Here is a 22,311-nt window from a genome sequence, read left to right as displayed (position 1 = left end):
TGAGGAGATAAGCAAGTTGTGAGGAGACAGGCAGATAAATTAGTCAGTTAAGCACAGGCTCAGGCTTGTCCCTGCCTGCAGTATTCCCCGCTCCACTGCCCGACCTCTCTGCAAGGACGTAAGCACTGTAATATATACATTAGTTCTTGAAATTGGGCACCACTCAAAAGTTATGGAGGGGTGCCTTGAGTCCTATGATGGATGTCTTGAGTCCAAAAAGGACCACTCCTCTAAGCTATTTGGTGCTTTCTATGAATGATGTAGTGGAACTGGTCAAGGGTGTAGGCATGCAGGGCACAAGCAGTGGCTCATTTACAATTGGTGCATCTCTCCATGCAAAATTTGGTGCATCTCTCTCTACAAACTTTAAGCTTTCTTTTAAAAATTATTTTCACAAACCCAGACCAACATCCTTCTCTTTGGAGCACAGTGCTTAACTAAGGCCATGTACAGATTTTCAAAGAGTTGGGGGAGGAATCAATCTAAGTTATGCAGTTTTCTCTAAGTGGCCTTAGGGGTTGAGGGGGAGGAAAGGCCAGTGAACTGGGTCTGGTGACCACCTTCTGGAAACAAGCTTGTACAGAGGACTTTGGGCTGGTGGGGCATCATCATGCTGCAACCTCCCCATCTTGCTGGCTGAGGGAATGGCCTTCCCACTCCCCTCCTCCTGCCTTCCCCTACCTGGGACTTAGCATTTCTCCCCGTGCCTGGGTCCCCATCACAACAGCTTGGAGCAGGGTAGAACCATACCATCCTGGGCATGAGGGCATCCTCACTTGGTGCCAGAGTCCTCACCAGAACTGGAAGGAAGGCTGGGCATGGGTGATGTGGGTGGTGCTGCAGCAGTAGGCACTCAGCTTGTAGTTGGGAGGTATGGGGTGCTCTATCTCTCTAGAACAAAGGCAGCAAGGTGTTGGAAAAGTAAGAGCAGCACACCCATATCAACTGTGTCAGAAATGGTGTCCCAGGGGATGGGTGTTCAGCCGCAATCCATGAGGTCAAGGACTGGGGGAAGGGAGGGGAGGGGCTCCCATGAGGTGGAGGGCATGGCCTTAGGGTCCAGTTTCTGGGCTGAGATGCCCATGGTGTTGGAGCATTTCTCTTGGTCCTGCACATCATGGTCTGTGTGCTCAACAATGACTGAAAAAATGTCAAGGGAGCTCAGGTCCAGCTGCAGGTTTACCTTCACTCCTAGATCCTGTGATGAATCAGGGACTAGCAGCAGTAGGCTAAAGACCCTGTGCCCCCTGGCCATCAGTGACCTATGTCTGTACACCCAGTTCTCCCATCATCACAGAATCTTCCCACACTTCCTGCTGTGGTGGAGTCCCTGCCTGCAACAACTTGTGCATCACCATGTGTGTGGGGTGGCAATGACACTGTCCATAGCAAGGAAGCATGGCAGCTTCTCATAGAAGGGCATGCTCTGCCTCTTGGCCCTGGAAGTTGTATTAGCATCAAGCACATGCTTGTACTGGATTCTCATCCTTTCTGTCTTAGCCCAGAACTGCATAGTTTCATAGATTTATAGATTGTTAGGGGCTGGAAGGGACCCTGTAGATCATCCGGTTCAGTCCGCCTGCACTAGGCAGTTAAAGACAGCTGGGGTCAAGTGACCCCAGCAAGGTGACTGTCCCATCTCCTTTTGAAGACTTCCATGGTAGGTGACTGCACCATCACTGGAGGGAGTTTATTCCACAGTCTGGACACCTTGACTGTGAAGGAGTTTTTCCTGGAATTGAGCCTGAGGCGGCTTTCCAGGCACTTGTATCTGTCTCAGACGGCCAGAGCCAACTTGAGGTGATTTAGAAATTACTCGGTCGTTGGGCAGGCTGGTGAATGGAGAGGCAGACAAAGCGTATTGGTTGCAAAAAGCTTTACTTACGCTGCTAGTAGTCACGACACAGGTGGTCCAGTCGCTTAAACAACTACATGGGTTGCTCCAGCTGGCAAGGCTCAGGCCAGCAAATCCATACATGAGTCAGGCCGGCAGGGAAAAGGGTAGGTCGAAGGATTGCGCTTGGCGACGGGGAGAAGAATCGATAGGTGATCAGGCTATCGATCAGCTCAGCCGCAAGTCAGGAATCTTCAAAGGCACTCTGCAGCGTGCTCAAAGTTCTCCAACTTGGGCGGAAGTCGCACAGAATTTTATACGGCTAGCAAGCCAATCACTAGCCACCACGTAGGAATAATTTAGAACTGGCCAATAGTGGGACACAAATTTGCATGCGAATGGTGGGAACTCTCTTGCACTGGAGTTTTCTGTTGCAGCAGGAAACTTTTGCTGTGCACAGAGACTCTCATGTGGCGGGAAAATTCCATCGTGCTGAGGCACTAAAATCATTGGGTTGTGACATGCCCCCTTGCTGATGGCACAACTGGAATTTTGGACACATGAGCACGTTATAAGGAATTTTCATTCTAGAATTCACTGGCCTTATGGAGCTTAAGCAACCAACAATAATATATATATACAAATAAACAATTTTACAGACCGGTCTTTTTAACAAACTATAAAACACAATAACTTAAACATATAACAACAACTATTGGTTATCATCTGATTGGAGAACATCTATTTGGGACTCCCCTCATTTATTAGTCAGTGAAATATGGTTCATAATGAAATAGTCACTGCGAAACGTCTGTCTTCTCCCATAACAGACAATGCCAATTAAAATACTTCCAAGTATTAGAGAGTTCCACCTACTGCACTACCGATGATGGTACCCCAATTGCATCCCTGCATTACGGTTAGGGTGAATGCTGACGCTAAACCCGTAATGCTATTAGTTGAAGGATACCATAAAACCGTGGGCGATCGTGTGGTAGGGATGGTAGAGAGATCTAATACGTAAATAGTCTTTTGATCGCTTCCTTGACCAAGGAAGTTTGTCACCCCACAAATATAAATCCCGCCATGATTGTGGGTTAATGGGCTATTGAAATGTAGAGTATTGTTTACAGACAGTAAGCTTTTAGGCCATTGTCCATCTAATCTGGCCCAGGTAAACTTTACAGGCGGCGGGTTAGAATTAGCATTGCACTTAAGTTGAACATTTCTTTGTCCAACAAGCCAATTCCTATTATAGCCAGTTATTGACACTTCAGGAGCATATTGGATGTCTAGTACATGAGAATACCTTATTTCCCTGTCCAAAGCTGGGTGTTTCACAATGCAAGTTATACGCCTTCCCCTCGCAAATTTAGTGGGAATGATCTTATATCGGCTTATAATTGTTACTGTTCTATTTGGAAGGGAAATTAAACTATTCTCTATTTTACCAAAATCTCTTTCCCAACTTATATTTGCAGCGGGTTTTCCAGTGGCTGCTGTACAGATAGCTGCTACTGTCCAATTTTTACCATCTATTAAGGGAGTTGGTTCCTTTGTAAAGCTCACAGTGGGTTTGACAATTATAGTTATAGTTGTTAATGACTCTGCATTTCCTAATGGGAATGTAACTGCTTTGCATTTATATATTCCTTCATCATAGAAACTCACATTATTTAGGTTGATTGTTATATCACTGAACGAAGAGGTTTTAAATGACACTCTTCCAGGGTACTCTCTTTGAACAGAAAACCCATATTCGGGATGATGCACAACAATAGTTTGCGCACTTTTACCATGCAGTTTTTCCCATGAAAGTTGTATTATGGTTTCATTCATGTCAATTATACACTTCAATGTGACATTCTTTCCCCAAACTGCTGTTACGTGTGGATCAACAAGAGGTCTAACTAACACGCTGTAGCAGAAATGAGAGAGGAGCAGCATCAGAGCGAGTTCTGACCCGACGGACATTTGCTGCCTCGGTGTCTCCTTCATAGCCGTCACTCCATTGACTCGAAGGAACCGCAGTTTGGTGCTCGACGGATCTCACAATCGAGCAGCTGTAGATTACTGCTTTGTTGAAGTCAGGCCTGTAAAGAAAGAAAACAACAACAGAACAAAACAAAAGAGAATCATAATTGAATTTACTATAAGGATACTAGGTGAACGTCGGAACGATGAGTCATCCAGTTGTGATGAACGATAATAGGGGGACGATCGGGCTTTTCCTCTAATTGGACAGAATAGGTATTAGGATACTGTCCCGACCGTTGAACTGTTCCCTTGTGAACTTGTGGATGAGACTGATGGGGGTGCGGTATTGAGATCCACACTAACTCATCTGGTTGGAACTTAGGTTCCCAAGGTAGAGGTTTCTGGACATTAGCTTCGTCCCATAACGGTTTTGCGGTGTTTAGTGAGATGAGAACATCATGACTGAATTTAGTCCAGTTTTTAAACGTCCCTCCTCCTCTGAGACGAAGTTGTTCTTTGTATAGGCCTATATGTCTTTCTACGATGCCATTGGACTGCGGGTGGTACGGCAGATGGAGATGCCATGCTACGTTGTGAAGACGAGCAAATTTGTCTAGAGCGTTAGAGTTAAAAGGGGGTCCCCCATCAGACTGAATCTCATGAGGAGGTTGCCAGGTGGCAAATACAGCAGTTAAAGTGGAAATAACAGCAGTGGCATTGCTTTTCCATAAGGGAATAACTTGTAACTGTCTTGTTCCCAAGTCGACAACAACTAATCCTTTATTTGGCGGCTTAGACCCTGGGAGGGGTCCTAGCAGATCTACCTGCCAGACTTTTCCTGCCTGGAACTGCGAAGAGTCGAAAGCTCCAAGTTGATGCTTAGTTCTATGACACTTCTCCTTAGCACATATCTCACAGGCCTGAGCTACCTTTTCCCAATCGTGCCGAACTCCGTATGAGACCGGCTCCATAATGGTTCGGCACCAATGTTGATGGCAAGCTCACGGTCCCGTGTGACCCCAATTTTCATGAAGCCACGCGAGGAATGGATTTACTTCAGGACCGGAGGTGGATGTGATAGGCAAAACCACGTCGGTCTGGAGTGGGTCTTCTAAGAGTTTATCGATGACCTCATGTACTGGATCAGTATCCAGACGGTGTGACTTAGTGTGTTTAACCAACGGGAGCCGTGTAAATTTAGTTAACGTTTTCCAGATGTCTTGCCAATCATTCAAATTTTCGTTAGGAAGGGCTGTACCAGTAAGAATTTTGTAAATATACTGCGAGTCGATTGCGATGATTGGAACGGGGAGTGTATCATCATGATGTATCAGACAATGTTCCAGTACCTTGAGGAATCCTAACAACTCACATCTTTGGGCCGAATTGTCATCTGGGTAGGCTTGAAATATTTCCTTATCGTGACAAGCCTTGCAGTAATACCCATAGCCTCCGCCATGTCGGGAGGTTCCATCTGATGCCATCCATGCTGGGGCAGAGGCCCATACAAAGGCCCCATACAGTGTAGGGACCTTTTCCTCATCATCTGGGCTAGGATTAGGCGTCGTATCTTCAAACTTCCAGCAGTGCCAGTTGTAATGGTGAGTAAGCACCAACGTATTCCACGTTTTAGGCTCCCCCTGAAAATGCGGGTCGACTTTTTCTGCGTCCAGCAAGGGTAACAATGTGGCACCGGGAGCGCGTAGTGTCCCATGCCCCCTTGCTAATGGCTCCACTAGTTGTCCGGCTAGGAGGATTTTCCCTATATCTCCATATCAATGTTGTGCCACTTGAAGCGTCTTATGGGCAGTGTATACTAGCTCATCGCGAGGATTGTGCGCCATAGCCCACATGTGGTTTGTGGTGAACCCAAGGGTTACGGTTAATGGATCACCTAGATCAATGGCGTGGAGCTGTGTGTTTTTAACCATGGCTAGAAGGCAAAGCAGGTTCCGCTGATCTCCTTTCGTCCAGGGCGTGGATTTTCGGGATTTGGCACGGATCTGTCGCTGCAACTTAGTGAGGAGCGCCAAATGACTGGGTTCAACATAATGCCGGTACCAATTTAAATGACCCAAAAGCTGTTGAAAATGCCTCTTAGTAACAGGGAGGAATGTTTTTAATGGATCGATGTTAGCACCATCATGTGAGATTCTGTGGCGGATGGAACCGATGTATCGGGTGCCGAGGAACGTAATGTCATCTACAGGATGTAGGCACGACTTTTCCTCATTGATCATCCATCCCTCACTTTGAAGGTGAGTGACTAGTTGATTGACTATACTAGTAACTATGGAACTATCACGACCCATGATGGCAATGTCGTCGACATAACTCCAGATTCTTAATTCCTCCTCTGGGGGAAGAGAGTATGAGGCTTGAAAATTCTTCAGGGTGTTGTTCATGGCACCAGTGGCAGTGACGGAGCGCTGCGATATCCCTGTGGACAAACTGTCCACCTGTACATAGTGCCATCAATGCACGTACTTAGTATTCCTTCAGGGTCAGTTATCGGGATGGAAAAGAACATGTTTTTCAAATCCAGTGTGACCCCGACCCACTTACTTTGCTGGAATTGAGCCATTTAGAACATGCATTGTGGTAGAGTAGAAGAGTTAGGTTGTTGAAGTACTTGACATCTTTTGTTGACCTCCCTATAATCAACAACTAGCCGGGCTTCATTGGACTTTCCAGGTTTCACGACTCCCCATCCTGGTGACAGGTTGGTGCTAGCAGTTACGGTTTTAATACAACCTCATTGCTCAAGTCGCCATAGGAGGTCAGTAAGGGACTTTTTTAGGGGACCCTTGGTTGGGATTGGTCGATATCACCAGGTGGAGGTGTTACGAAGCGTTGGTCGATGCCAATCCTGTTCTGGGATAATAATGGGTAATGCTTGTAGTACTTGTTCTTTCAGGTCAAGCGCTTTTATCCCCGGGATTCCTAGAATGTTGATGCCCCCTAGGACAGCCTCTAGGGGGTATCAATGGCCTTGGACTAAGAATTTGACCTTCGTTGTGACGGCGATAGCGTTAAGCCCTTGTACCTTGATCGTTTTGGTGGTCTTCTGGTGGGGTATCGTTGAAGTAATCACATTGACTTGAGCTCCAGTATCGAGAAGGAAGAATACTTGTTGTTGGTCATCTGGATCAGTAGGGTTGTAAACAGTGAGTTCGGCATAAGGATGAGGGTCAGTTGGGTCAGGTTCGAGTTGGAGAAGGCCGCCGGTGGAGCCGCCGGCCATTACTCGTTTTTTGGTGGGTCCTCGAATTTGAATCCTAAGGCATCGGCTAGACGATGTTGGCTCCTTTCTCCCAAAATACGCAACTGATACTTTGTAAGTCCGGAGTGGGCAAGGAGAAAACCAAACATATTTCTTTCCTTCAAGGTTCTTGGAGGTGACCACCATGGCTCTCACTGGGAGGTAAATTCTTGGCGTCTTGGTTTCGGTGTTTCGACTGGGTATGCCAAAGATCGGTCTCTTATATCATCAGAAGTTCCTTCACTTTGTTTCATGAGCCCCTGCAGTCGTGGGAGATGGCCTAAGAGATTTCCCATCGGGTTCAAAAAGAGTCGGCACGTAACAGCATTTGCTCCTCCATATACCTCTACACAGGCGTCTATAGCTTCCAGGGGCGTTGGAATTGCCCTGGGGTCCGATAGGTGGTGATGAGCCCATCTTTCCTTGCATTGGGCTGCTGTTAGCCCCATTGGACTCGCTCTTGGGCTCCGTGAAAGGTACGATACTCCGATTAAGGCTAGGAGGAGTTGCTCCGCAGTGGCCTTCTGCAGGCGACCCTCATGCCAGGTGTGGAATTTGTGGGTTACCTGTCCCACTACAAGCGCCGGGAGTGCGATGGGCCAGTGGGCACTGTCCATGACCACACTCAAACCAGTAGCACGCCCTCCGCTCCATGCCGCTTGTCGGGTCAGGGCACTCGCCTCTTCCCTGTCTAAAATGTCAGATCCAAACTCTACTATTAATCGTCCTAACCACATGGCCAAAGTTTCTTCTGGTTTTATTTTAGATTCCCTGCAAAGTTCTTGAATTTCTGGTCGGGTGCGTGTGCGAGAGGTAACAATGGTACGCGTGGTACCTTCTTCATCCGCAACATGCTTCATTACAGCTATCGGGTGAGCTGCGGCAGAGAGAGAGTTAAATTCTTCAGGCGGGAGCGTTGGGTACATCCCTCCCCCCATTGCCCCCTCCCCGTGGCAAGGAGGAGGGGCCATTGGGAACGATGTCACCTCAGGGGGCGGAGTTGCTAGGCGGATCCCCGCCGGGTTTTCCGAAGCTCTGCCCCTCTTTTCCGGGTTCCCCGGATAGCTCGCGTTTCTTTCAGCGCCATTTTCTATCAGTGGCATCATGCGGCCGGCGCTATTGATAAGCGTCGCTCTGGAGCCCTTTGCTGTCTGCTCCAGCAACTCCTTACCCACTGTATGCAGCTGAACCTCCAAATTTGCATATTCCCTTAGTAGACCCGCTACTGTACGGAACAACACATTCATCACTTTTCCCTTCCATTTAGTTAAACCCCATTTGGGCACGTGACAGCCCTTGGTTTCCAGGTCCTCCCGGAGCTGAACAAGAAGCTCATGACCCCACGACCCAGGCACCAAATCCGGACAGTTGAACCAGTCCGTTGGGGTGGGTTCCCCTCCTTCCCTTAGGTATCGGGTGCATTGAGCAAACTCCTGAGCGGGGGTCAGCTTTTCTGCCTTCCGCACCTTCACCCCGGCTAGGGACATGGTTGATGTTTCTTCCGGGGGTCGATAATAGACCCGATCGCTCCCCATTATACACCCGAACTCCCCAAGGGATAGCTTAGTTCTCCACTCTTTTATGACCGCTTCTTCTTTCTTTACGGAGAAGTAGCCATCAATATTTCGTTCATCCCCTTCTACCGCCTGGTGGTAGGAGATATGCGCCCATAGATCATTTGCATTCTCTACGCGGTGAATCCCAGTGCACCAAGGGCAGCACCCAATTAGGTTCATCTCCATCACCGTGCCCTTAGATCCCATCCTCATCACCATGTCTCAGACAGCCAGAGCCGACTTGAGGTGATTTAGAAATTACTCGGTCGTTGTGCGGGCTGGTGAATGGAGAGGCAGACAAAGCGTATTGGTTGCAAAAAGCTTTACTTACGCTGCTAGTAGTCACGACACAGGTGGTCCAGTCGCTTAAACAACTACATGAGTTGCTCCAGCTGGCAAGGCTCAGGCCAGCAAATCCATACATGAGTCAGGCCGGCAGGAAAAAGGGTAGGTCGAAGGATTGCGCTTGGCGACGGGGAGAAGAATCGATAGGTGATCAGGCTATCGATCAGCTCAGCCGCAAGTCAGGAATCTTCAAAGGCACTCTGCAGCGTGCTCAAAGTTCTCCAACTTGGGCGGAAGTCGCACAGAATTTTATACGGCTAGCAAGCCAATCACTAGCCACCACGTAGGAATAATTTAGAACTGGCCAATAGTGGGACACAAATTTGCATGCGAATGGTGGGAACTCTCTTGCACCGGAGTTTTCTGTTGCAGCAGGAAACTTTTGCTGTGCACAGAGACTCTCATGTGGCGGGAAAATTCCATCGTGCTGAGGGACTAAAATCATTGGGTTGTGACAGTATCCATTGCTCCTGGTCTTCCTCAGGGGTGCCCTAGTAAACAGGTGTTCACCGAGTTCTTGATGTACTCCTCTGATGTAGCAGTAAGCCGCTACCAATTCCCCTCTCAGCCTTCTCTTCTGTAGGCTGAAGAGGCCCAAGTCCCTCAGACTCTCCTTGTATGACTTGTCTTGCAAGTCCCTGATCATATGGACGGCTCTTCTCTAGACCCTCTCAAGCTTTTCCACATCCTTGTTGAAGTGCGGCACCCAGAACTGGATGCAGTACTCCAGCTGCGATATTCCCACCAGTGTGAAGTACAGTGGGAGTATCACTTCCTTAGTTTTGCATGAGATGCAACAGTTAATGCATGCCAGTGTATTGTTTGCCCTGCTGGCCACAGCATCACACTGCTAGCTCATGTCCACGTGATGGTCAGTCACTACCCCAGGTCCCTTTCAGCCATAGTGCAAGTCAAATTGTCACCACCGAGCCTGTAGGTATGCTGGGGATTGTTTGCCCCCAGATGGAGCACCTTACACTTCTGAGTGTTGAACTTCATCTGGTTCTGGTCCGCCCAACTCTCCGGCCTGTCCAGGTCTGCCTATATCTGCAACATATCTTCTGGCATGACCATGCTCCCCCATAACTTGGTGTCATCAGCAAACTTGGCCAGCGAGCTTTTCACCCCCACATCCAAATCATTGATAAAAATGCTGAAAAACACCGGTCCAAGCACTTACTGTCCTTGACTCCCTTGGCTAACTTAAACTCAGTTGCCGCCTTAGCTTTCCTAATCGTTTCCCTACAAATGTGGACCACTGTTGTATAGTCCTCCTTGAGGACTGTCCCTAGCTTCTCGTGTGTGTACACTTCTTTTCTCTTTTTCAAGAGGACCACAATGTCCCTTTTGAGCCAGGAGGGTTTGCCAGCCCTTTTGCTTCCTTAATCTTGTCCTTGAGGAACGACCACTCTTTGTGCATCCCATTCGCCTTCTGTCCTTGGTCCCACATCACCTCCCCTACTAATGCCCCAAGCCTGTTGAAGTCTGCATTTTTGAAGTCCAGGACTTCAATCCTGCTAGTTGATTTGTCAACCTTGCAGCAGACAGTGAACATGATGAACTCATGGTCACTGTTGCCCAGGCTACCCTCAATGTTCAAACCACACACCAAGTCCCTGTCATGGACTCGTGCATGCAACAGTTGGGCAATGCACTTGAACACATCCCTGTTGCAGTGTCCTTTGCAGAGCTGTTCCTGGACCTCCTGCTCACCCCACATGGCAACAAGACCCCTCATCCCCCCATGGCTCTAGTTGTGTGACCAGGCTTGACTACTGGAGTAGGATAGGACAGGTTCCTCCATGATCTACAGTGGTGCCCATGGAGTCTCGGTGTCCACAAGTGGGTGAGGGTCAGGCTGCAAGGAGGAGAACAGATGCATGGATGGATGGAAGGAACAATGGGTGCACATAGGTTCAGGTCCCAGGATGTAGATCTCCCTCTCACTGCAGCTGGGTGACCTTGAACTTTCCAGGGGCTTCCAGCAGACACCTCCATGATTCTAGCAATGCCCCGTGTCCCAGCCTAGAAATTTCCAGTATCCTCTACCTGCAACACTGAGGCAGCTGACCACACCCCCTCTGCCCCTGAAGTTTCCAGGGACATCTATCTTCTTGCCTTGGCTTGGATGCTCAGTCCCTCCCCTGCCAGCCCTAGTACTCTGGAACCCTGTAGCTGTGAGCCAAAAAAAGCCTTGCAGCACCCTGGGTACACATTTCATAGATTTCATAGACATTAGGGCTGGAAGGGACCTCAGAAGATCATCGAGTCCAGCCCCCTGCCCAAAGGGCAGGAAGTCAGCCAGGTTCATAGGATCCCAGCAAGATGAGCATCCAGTTTGCTCTTGAAGGTGTTCAATGTGGGCGCTTGAACCACCTCCGGTGGCAGGCTGTTCCAGACCTTGGGGGCTCGGACAGTAAAGAAATTCTTCCTTATGTCCAGCCTGAAACGATCTTGTAGTAGTTTATGACCATTCGACCTAGTCATCATCCCTTGGGGTGCTCTGGTGAACAAACGTTCCCCCAGATACTGGTGGTCACCCCTGATAAACTTATAGGTGGCTGCCAGATCACCCCTGAGCCTGCGCTTTTCCAGGCTAAAGAGCCCCATGGCTCTCAGCCTGTCATCGTAGGGTCTGCTTCCCTGACCTCTGATCATGCGCGTAGCTCTTCTCTGGCCCAGGTGACCAAGCAGTGTCCCCCCTGCCAGCAGTGGCTGGGTCATGGAGGTCACTAGGTTGCCTCTGTGAAGGCCCAGTCTTGATGTTCTGTGCCCCCTCCCCCACAAACCTGACCCACCAGAGACAAGCTGCCTGCACCAGCTCCTGATTAGGAGGGGGGTTATGCTGTGATCCGGGTCACAGGGTGCTTGGCTGTGGCCTCTGAGATGTGGTGTACAGGTGCCAGGGTTGTGGTCTGTGGGGTTGTGCCTGAGTGCAGGGGCATGGGGACCCTTGACTGGGTTTGTGGGTGCCAGGGTCAGGGTCAGTGCCCAAGTGTGGGGCCACAGGGGACCCCAGCTGTATGTGCAGATGCCACGGTTGGGGTCCATGGGGCTGTGCCCAAGCGTAGGGGTTTTCCTGGGGTTGGTGTTGGGTCTGTGTGTACATTGTGGGGTGCTTTATGACAGGGAGTTGTGGGGGTGGGGCACAGCCTAGAGACTCAAGTGCCCAGGTCCTGGGGCTCATGCAAATGCCACAGATGCCTCACTGCCCCCTGCTGCCTGCCTGTGAGTGACAGGTGGCTGGGGGCAGGAGGTGGGACTGGGGAGAGGAGCTGTGCTTGCTTGGCACTGGGGCTGCCCAGGGGCAGGGCCTGCTGGAGTAGCTGAGTGCAGGCCAAGTGCTAATGCACCTCCCAGAAAGGGAGGGGTAGGGAAGGCCACAAAGCAGGCTAGATGCTGGGGGACAGCAATCAAACTTGAATCAATAGATAAGAGGTCAAGTTTTGTTGGCCAGAAAAAAGTATTCACCAAATATGCAAACCCTTGTTCTGGAAGGTACTTTCTCCCTCACTCTGAGCCATGCTATATAAGGGATAGATAAGAAATGCACAAACAGAAAGGATAGAGGAAAGTAAAGTGCAGATACATCTCTTTGCAGCCCCTCAACTGATTCCCCGATTCCTCCAATTCTTCTGGAAGAGAAGTTTTGAAAGATAAGAATTGTCATAGCTGTGATATATTCATGCATGATCTCTGTAACCTACTTTTCTTTTAAAGGTTTTAGCATATTATTTAGCTTTTTCTATAAATTCGTTTTTCCAGTCAGCACAAGCTAGTCAATACAATCAGCTCAATCATGCCTCTAAAATAGTCACTTCAGACAATAGTAAGCAGACAAAGGAATAATTATATGTTCCTGCTTTCAGAGTTTCTACTAAAAACTCAGTATTCTGCATGTACTGGAAAAAAAATAAAATGCAATTACAAGGGATGTGATGAACTTGGAACTGGTGGGGGGGTTAAAATTATTTTTCATTTGGACAAAATTCTGGCTCACTCCTGTTCCAGGGACAAACCTTCAGCCCTTGACACTTGACCTCTCTCTGCTGCTCTTCACAGCTATTTTCAGTGCAAGTTGACATTTAAGACCTTTTTTTTTTTCTATCTGCCCCTATCTTCAAAATGTAGGTTCAGCATATCCAGAAATGCAAGCTTCACTTCTAGTCAGCATAAACCCGTGATCAGGATGGAATCACTGCTGTTCAGAAAAGGATTTTTACCTCTTCTAGAAATTCTTGACATTTTAGCAAGAAATCAAAAAACAAAATATTTTGTTTCAGAAATAGATGAGCAGCTGCCTGCTCCAGTGCCTCAAACTCCCCTTCTTTCCTATAGACTAGACCAGGGGCGGGCAATTATTTTGGGTGGAGGGCTGCTTATTGAGTTTTGGCAAGCCACCAAGGGGCACATGACAGGCAGGCCAGGGCAGAGAAATATTAATTTTCTAAATTTTTTAGGGGCCCCGCAGCCTGGATAGAATGGCCTAGTGGGCTGCATCCGGCCCCTGGGCTGCATTTTGCTTACCCCTGCGCTAGACTCCCAGGTCAGACTACATTTCCCATGGTCCCCTATGACCTCCACTCTTAATGAGGAAAAACTGTCTTGGGAAAGTTCCTTCTCTGCAAACCTTAAAAGAAATTAAGTCTGGCTTGAGAGCACAGAGCATAAGGGAGAATAGGAACATGAAGAAACTGAGCTGTACTAACTCTGGTCCACCATGGTAGATATCACATCAAAATAGTTCAAGTTTTTGGCCAAATTAGTTCAGCTTGGGTGATATTTTTCTAATGAAAAGCAAAAACTTCCCAAAGAAAGCAGACAACTTTCACAATTAATTTCCTTTGGGCAAAAACATTCAGTTTTCAAGGAAAATCATAGAATCATAGAAATTAAGGGCTGGAAGGGACCTTGAAAGATCATCAAGTCCAACCCCCCTGCTCTGGACAGGAATACTGTTGAGATCAAATGATCCCAGCAAAGTGTATGTCCAGTAGTACCTAAAAATAGTTTAGGTAAAAAAAAATAATCAGCCCTACTAGCCTGCTGCCTCCATTTAGTTAACCTTCTGGATCTCAGGCCAGCTTTCTACAAACTGCAAAAAAAACCAAACAAACAAAAAAGCAACAACAAAGAGATGCTTTTTCCTTCCTTCCTTCTACCACCTGCTAGCAGAGAAGCAAGGGGCTAAGGCCAGAACCATAACACTGCCAGGCCCAGCTCATTCTTATCTTTGTGGAGTGTGTAAAAATTACCCTTCAGGCCTTCCACTTTGTTTAGCTTTTCCTTTTCATAGCCGATTAAATAAATCAATCAATTAATCAAAGCCATAAATAAATATGCCAAGACATCCTCCTTTGTATTGAAAAATGAAGCCTCTGGTGACATTTGAGACTCTTCACTCTGCGTATAGTAGAGTCAGTGTCTTTTTCCTTTTGTGTTTTGGAGACAAAGGGCCTTATTCTACAAGTTGCTGAGTACCCTCTTATCCTGCTAAAGTCAGTGGGGGTTGAGAAAGCACACAACTGCATAGGTACTGTCTCTGACAGGAGCTGGCTGTAATAATGGGATTTAATTGCTTGTGTGGAGATGTATGACATGATTGGTGGCAGGAGTTCTCTTTAGAAAATGGTGGAGCCTGAGATAAATATAGCTGGTTGGATAACAGGGGCCTGATTTCATTTTGTACTGAGTATACCAGTTCCTTTTCTGGTACATATGTCATTTTTAAAATAATGTAATGAGGATAATTTTTCGTGCAGCATTGTATGGAAAAAGGGTGTCTTTTTTTGTACAAATGTATAGTTGCCATAACAACTCATGCAGCATCTTATTTAATAATCATTTCTTGGCATCCTTTTTAGTATTTGAGTTGCTATGACAACAAAATGTGTTTTGTTTCATACCTATTTTTCCCCATTTTTAATATGCTTTTTTCTCTCTCTCTGAATGAATCAAGCTTCTTTTTCCCCCTAAAAAGATCAGAAATTAGGAAGAGTCTGGTGCTATGTCTAACAAAATCTGGCTTATGTTCTAAAAATTGTGTGTAGCATATTAGCATGATTTGCTTAATATCTGTACACCCACCTCTAAAGGTATTTCCATTGAGCTTTTTGTAAAGGAGATGTAAACGCACAGCATTTGGCTATATAAGTTTTCAAGATTTTGTCCAAGGGAAGCAACATAGTCTGATTTTTAGAAAGAGAAATGTTTTTTAATTTAAAGGAAATATGTTTTGTGATACAGAACTGCTATAGTAAAAGACTGAAGGCTTTGTTTCCTGCTGTATGGCATCATGTGTAATCATTCATACCACTGCTGAGTGGATGCAGGGTGGGTGTGAAATGGTACGATAGGGACTTGGTAAGCATTTTACACTCACTTTGAATTTGCAGACCTTCATCCTTATCTACCAGTCAGTTCTGAACATCAGTGGTAGGGGCGAGAATTTCTTGGTAACATGACACGGATTTAAACTACACCCTAAGGCTATGGACAGACATTACACATAAACCAGTTTAAGTGATCAGAAACTGGTTTAAACCTGTGACAGAACAGAAGTTCAGGTCACATAAACCAGTTTGAAAATGGCTGAAACCAATTTGAGACAAACCTAGATGAGTGTAGTATCAGACTTAACTGATTTGGGTCAAACTGGTTTATGTAATTTCTGTCCCAGACCCCTTCCTGGTTTAAGACCAGACTCCCCCAGCATCCCGGCATGCTCTCTGGGCTGGGTGGGACTCTGCTCCACAGCAGAGCTGGCCCCTCCCCTCTGCTCCCTGGCTGGAGCTCCAGTAGAAACTGCGGGCACAGAAAGGTCTGCCTGGCTTCCCCCTGCCCTACCTCCCCTCACTGCTTCGCTGCTTAAGCAGGGATCTCCATCTCCCTCCTATCTCCCATAGCACGGACCCCAACCCCACAGACTCTAGGCACGTAATATGTTAGCTAATGCTGAGAGGTGTCTCTGTGTGTCACTCTCCAATTTCACTGGGACAGGAAGACAAAACAGAGACCGCTATTTGGAGCAAATCAACAGATCAGCCAGTAAGCTGTTTAAGAAGAGTTTGAACTAATGGAGGGAGGCTATTATTTTGCTGATGAAGTGATAATTACTGTTAGCCCCCTGGTGGCTTGCTTGCCTGTCAGTTTGCTGCAGACAATATAAAGAAGCAGGGAGAGGGAGATTGAAAAAGCTCCATATCATCAACAGATGAGTACCTTTTTCAGGGCTTGGGTAGAGTCCCAAGCTTGAGGGTCTGCTGTTTGATTGGTGGAGCTCATCCACCAATCCAGAGACAGCAAATAGAAACAATACCACACCCTTTTTCAAAGGGAGGGGTCAAGGAGCAGCTGGACCTGAATCAGAACTGCACCAGCCAGGTCCAGAGAACTTCCAGGGTGGAGCCCCAGAAGAATATAAAAGGGGAGCGTGCTCAGCAGGCTGGATAGAGATGATGAGGGATGGCGAGGAGAGAGGAGCTCCAGAGACAGCTGTCCTCAGGACCCCACCTGAGCTTCAGCGGTATGTGGGTTGGTGCATGGGGAATTGGCCCTGGGAACAGCTTTGAGGCTGCTTGGGCTCCACAAGGTGCATGGGTCAGCACACGTAGAGTCCACCCTGGGAGCAGCTAGGGGTATTCTTTAAGGAGGCTTATATGGTTTATGTGTTTTAATACCTCAATATGTATATTGGTATCATTATTTGTGATGGTTTAAAGAAATATTATTGTTAATTTATTTGGGTTATAAAGGTTAATATCCCTATGTGTTAATTGTGTTGTATAGATTGTAAGTTATTTGGCTCATATTTGGTATTACACGTGAATTGTGGACTATTATATATAGTATTATATGTTAAGCCTTGTAAATATTTTAAGTTTTATATTGTGTCTATGTCTATTCTTGTAAAAAATTGTACATAGTTAAGTACTTGTTTTTGGCCTAGCTTTATAGAGAGGGGAGGAAGCTGCTCTAGTAGCTGACCCCTTCCACAGCACCCTGCCTGACCACCAACACTGTCATCGGAGGACAGGGTACACCCCTGGGTGTACCCGGGCTACAGATGCATGCACTGCACCCCAACCTCCCTTGCCTCAGAGTACTAGCAGGGGGCTGGACTCTGCCAACACTCCTACCCCTGGAGCAGCAAGCAGGGAAAAGCTTGGGACCATGCAGGCAGACCTCCCTAATCAGAGGTCCTGCAGAGGCCTGGCCATGCCCCCCTCAGCTCAGCATTGTGGAAGGGAGAGCTGTTCTAGCACCCACCAGCTTCTAGCCTGAGCCACTGCAGGCATGTGCCTACATTTCTGGAATGTCTGTACAGTTACAAACTGATTCAGGCTAGCCAGGTTAGACTAACCTGCAAAGATTGAATCAATTCAGGCTCAAGCTTCTTGAATGTCTGTCCCTAGCCTTCAGCAGTAATTGCAACCCTCTTTTTTGAATTGTGGGTTGGTTGCTATCATCCTGGGAGCCTGAGGTGCCAGTAGTTACCTAGTAAGTGAGACTTCTGCTGTTGAATTTAAAAAGACATCTTATTAAGTCTGGCCTGATATTTCATAATTTATAGTACCACATACACTGCACTCACATCACTCATCATTCAGTCAATTCCTTATGTCAGCCTTGATGAAGTTCATTGAAAGTACTAGTTCATGCATATGCTGAGTTCATGAGTATGTTGAACCAAACAGTGTCAACAAGTGTAATGCTAGTTTTTTGGTTTGTTTGGGTTTTTTTGACAGCAAAAATGAACATGGCAGCATGTCCCAGCTTGTATAATTTTTGTCTGCAGAGAATAAATGGATTATTGTCATCATTTCTGCCCCTTTCAAATTTTTCCAGCTGCAAACTGAAGTCAGAAAGCTTAGTTACCCTGAAATTCAACCATTTCCAGTCCAAGTGGTCAATAGCTGAAAAGGGACCTTCAAACAGTTGCTGGATTCATTTAGTTATCTAAATAACAAAGTATTTAGTAAATGTGAAAATAAAAAAAATCCTGAAAAGATTTTCAATGGCTTTCCAATTACAATCGAATATGCTTCATGCATTTCCAAGTTTCCAGATCCTTCTCCCCACCAACCCATTAGTGCAGGCAGGCAACATGTATTTTAGTTTTCTTTTATTTAGTCCTTCCTTGAATATGCTGGGCAGGGTTCATAGCTTTTGAAGCTTGGAGCCTCCAGGATGTAACATATTATCTCCACAGCTAGAGCCACAGTTCTGAAGTAGGGGGTGCAAGAGCAATGACTGGTTCTGCAGAGGTGGCTGCACCCGTTTCCCTTCTCCCTCCCCCTCCCAACAAAGGCAGGCAAACCATGTTATGGGAACAAGAGCTGGAGATTTTTTTTTTAAGTCCACAAACGGGTAATAAGCCCTCTCACCCCACTCTCAGCACCCCCAATCTTCCTCTTTGTAACCAGCACCACTTCCACTCCTATTCTCCACCTTGCCCTCTCTACTGGTGCCTCTGGGCACAGGAAGGCAAGAACCACCTAGTGCTACCTCTGTTCTGGCCCACTTCTGTCCTACTCCAGCCAGGGCTGTGGGGAGTAGCTGCATGGAAAGCTGGGTTCAGCTGGGAACTGTGGTGGCAAGTGGGTTCCACCTCCCTAAGCCCACCCCCAGGCTGGTGGGGAACACCTGGGGGACCAGGCAAGAAGGGAAAACTCACCTCCCTATGCTGCCATCTGAGCTCAGTTCCCTGCACAGTCGCTCTATGCAGCCCCAGGTAGAGTAAGACAAGAATAGCTCTGGTACTCCTCCTGCCCCTGGGTAAGCCAAGGAATGGCAGCACTGGTGGATGGATCTCCTCTTTCTTCAGCCAAAGGCATAAGTTGTGGGGAGAGGGTTGAGGAAAGGAGAGGTGGTGCTGAGCATAGAGGAAATGGGAGGGGATATTGAGAGCCAGGGGAGTCCAATTCTTACCTGCCTCAGGGACTTAAAAAAAAGTCCCCAGCTAGTGCTCCTGTGGCATGTGCTGAACTCTGCCAGGGATTCTGGCATCTTGGGCTGCAAGGTACAAAAGTTGCCAAGCTACACTGTGGGAAGAGGGGTGCAACTGTGTCACTGCACCCCCTCTGGATCTACCCCAATTGTCTCTCGTACACAGTAGTGATGGTAGCAATGGCAAAATATGTGCATCTTACTGGAGAAGTAGAGGTTAATAGTGACTTACCTTTTCCTTTTGTAGATTTGTTTCAGGTGCACTATGCATATAAACCATTTAACAAAGGGCTTTTTGTATATTAATATAAACTAATCAATACACCTGGATCCAAATACCATGCTCAGTTCTGGAGAAGTTCTCAGAAATGGAGAAGGGCAGATAAAGAACTTTTAAAAAATCAGAAGCATGAAGGAGACCTCTCTGTGAGGAGGTATTGACACAACTGGCAAAGTTTAGTTTCCAGAGGCCTTGAATAAGAGGATACAGGTATGACAAATAATCATTATAGAAAAGATTATTCAGACACTTGCTAACCTTTTCTGATAATGCAAGGACACAAGGGAACAATAATTGAAAACTAACATATGGCAACATTCTGTCAAAAATATTGCTGAAGTCAAGAGCTTAGTAGAAATAAAAAATAAACTATTAAAAAACCTATTAAAACATCTGTCATTATCTAAATTGATCAAATAAATACATAAGCAATATAAATACTTATGGTTCAATGCATTAGGTGGACTTCTAACAGTTTGGGAATGAAAATAACTTGTATGAGCAGGTTATTCCAGGATTATGCACTACAAGTTTTCTTGTGCTCTCCTCAGTTTCTGACCACTGTCAGAAATTAGATGCTGATCCATATGGGCCACTGTACCTGTAACCGGCATGGAAATTCCTATGTCCTAAAGGAGATCCACTGGGGGTCTTCCTACACCACATCACAGTAGAACAGTACCCACAGTCAAGCTACTTTTACACTAGTTACCTGGACTGTTAGTAGCCATCTAATTGTGGTAGTTTAGGAGTAAAATCAGCGTGGGCAGCAAAGCCTGCTCAAGTTACTTACCCTGTACAGAGTACTGTGCTGCCCTGCCTAGACTGCTATATTATATCTGTACTGCATAGCAGTCTAGACAAGCTCTAACTCTCCCCTTTCTTTAGTATTTTATTCAGCGCTTCCTTGGGGAAGCTTATGAGCTATGTATAATCAAGGGAGCCAGTTAGGAGACTTTGCGGGGCATCAGAAAATAGCTCTTCTGATTATTCAAAATTCCATCATCCGATGTTCTTAGTTGTTTGTCCAGACCTTTGGCTTGCTGGGGTGCTAAATAGCTGAGGAACGATAATGATAATCACAGAAACTCAAACGGTAGAAATGACAGAAGATAGTTACTAGCTGGTAAGGAAAGACAAGAAAAGGAAAGTCAAGAGACAGAAAGAAGTGTAGGTGGGTAGAAGCCTGATTTGAATACACTAAATCTCATGTAGATTAACAACATTCAATTAAGAGACAATTTGAGGAGAGACTAAATTAGCATGTAATTGTTTGGAAGAGAAAAAAAAATGAGATGAACAGGGAGGTGACGGGAAATTAACAAAGAAATTTTTTTTCTGGAAAAGAGAAATCTCTGTCAGTTACTTAAACACCGCTGCTAACAATTATAGAGCCTCCATGTGCAAAATCTCTGCTGATTTATTGATTTTCAATTTACCGTTAATGCTCTTGACAGTTACCATTTGTGTCAAAAGAATTCCAAAGCAGTTCATTTTTTTTACCCACAAAAGGTATCTATTGTATATCTTTTGGATCAATTAAGAATTTGTTCAGTAGAGGAAGGCACCTGGGTGGTCTCTTTCAGTCACCTTACTCATTCTGGGGGGGACTAGAAGGAATCTTCATATTCTGAGTTTCATTTTGTGAGCTAGATAAAATTGAGCAGAACCTATATGTCAATAATACAACACCCCCTATATGTCTGTAAAATGTTTCATTTTAAAATATATATTTCTTCAGAAAAAAACAATTTGAGTTTCCCTGCTGTGCTGTTGTTTCAGTAAGTGATAGCAATAGCCTTCAACTTCACAGTCTATTACAAACAATGTCATTATCTGCCCAGCGTGGATACCAGAGCAGCCACCCATGCTCACCCCCCATTCCCAGCCTCCCCACCCACCCACCAGTCCAGGCAGACCACGTCATGCAAGTCTCTGGGGATATTTTTAAATCCCCAAAGCACATAAGACTCTCCCCTTCGCCTCTATGCTCAAAGGAAAGTCCTCTCCCCTGTCTTCCCCCTTTCCCCACATTATTCCCCCCACCTTCCCCAGCAATGTGTAGAATAAGACCATTTCCCTACTGCTGCTGCTTTCCCCACTGCCCTAGCATCAACAAAGCTTCAAATCTACTCCTACCCACTCCAGCCAGACTGTGTGGGGACTGGGCTCAACTAGGAACAGCGACAGAGACAGCAGCAGCAACAATAGGTGGTGGGGTTCCCAATTCCTACCCCTATTCCTGAGTGGACCAGGCAGGGTGGGGGGACCCACCCCCAAACCATGCCACTGCTGCTATCGCTGTTCCGAGCTGAGCCCAGCCCCCACGCAGCCTGACTGGAGCAGGCAGGAGCAACTTTGAAGCTTCCTTGACACTAGGACAGCAGGGAGAATAGCAACCATTAGCAGGGGAGGGGAGAGGTAAGGTGTGGAGTCCCCAAAGTTACCCCTGGTATGGCACAGTCCAAAAGGTGTAGCCACACCAATGCATCCCTCTGGATCCACCCCTTCCATCTACTTATTCTTCCACTTACTATTTCCAGTCTGAAAAAATGTGACTAGATTTTTAGGTAAGAGAAAGAAAGTGAACATTTCTCTCACCCATACTGGTGAACAAGTTAAGAGGCTGTGATGTGGATGACTACACAGTCCAGTGGGTGGCGAATTGACGAGAGGGTTGCACCCAGAGAGTCGTGGTGGATGGGTCGGTCTCAACCTGGAAGGGTGTGGGCAGTGGGGTCCCGCAGGGCTCGTTCCTTGGACCGATACTCTTTAATGTCTTCATCAGTGACTTGGACGAGGGAGTCAAATGTACTCTGTCCAAGTTTGCAGATGACACAAAGCTATGGGGAGAATTGGACACGCCGGAGGGCAGGGAACAGCTGCAGGCAGACCTGGATAGGTTGGACAAGTGGGCAGAAAACAACAGGATGCAGTTCAACAAGGAGAAATGCAAAGTGCTGCACCTAGGGAGGAAAAATGTCCAGCACACCTACAGCCTAGGGAATGACCTGCTGGGTGGCACAGAGGTGGAAAGGGATCTTGGAGTCCTAGTGAACTCCAAGATGAACATGAGCCGGCAGTGTGACAAAGCCATCAGAAAAGCCAA

This window comes from Alligator mississippiensis, chromosome 1, assembly GCF_030867095.1.
Source record: "Alligator mississippiensis isolate rAllMis1 chromosome 1, rAllMis1, whole genome shotgun sequence".
Classification (NCBI taxonomy): Eukaryota; Metazoa; Chordata; order Crocodylia; family Alligatoridae; genus Alligator; species Alligator mississippiensis.
Note: the sequence above shows the minus strand (reverse complement) of the source record.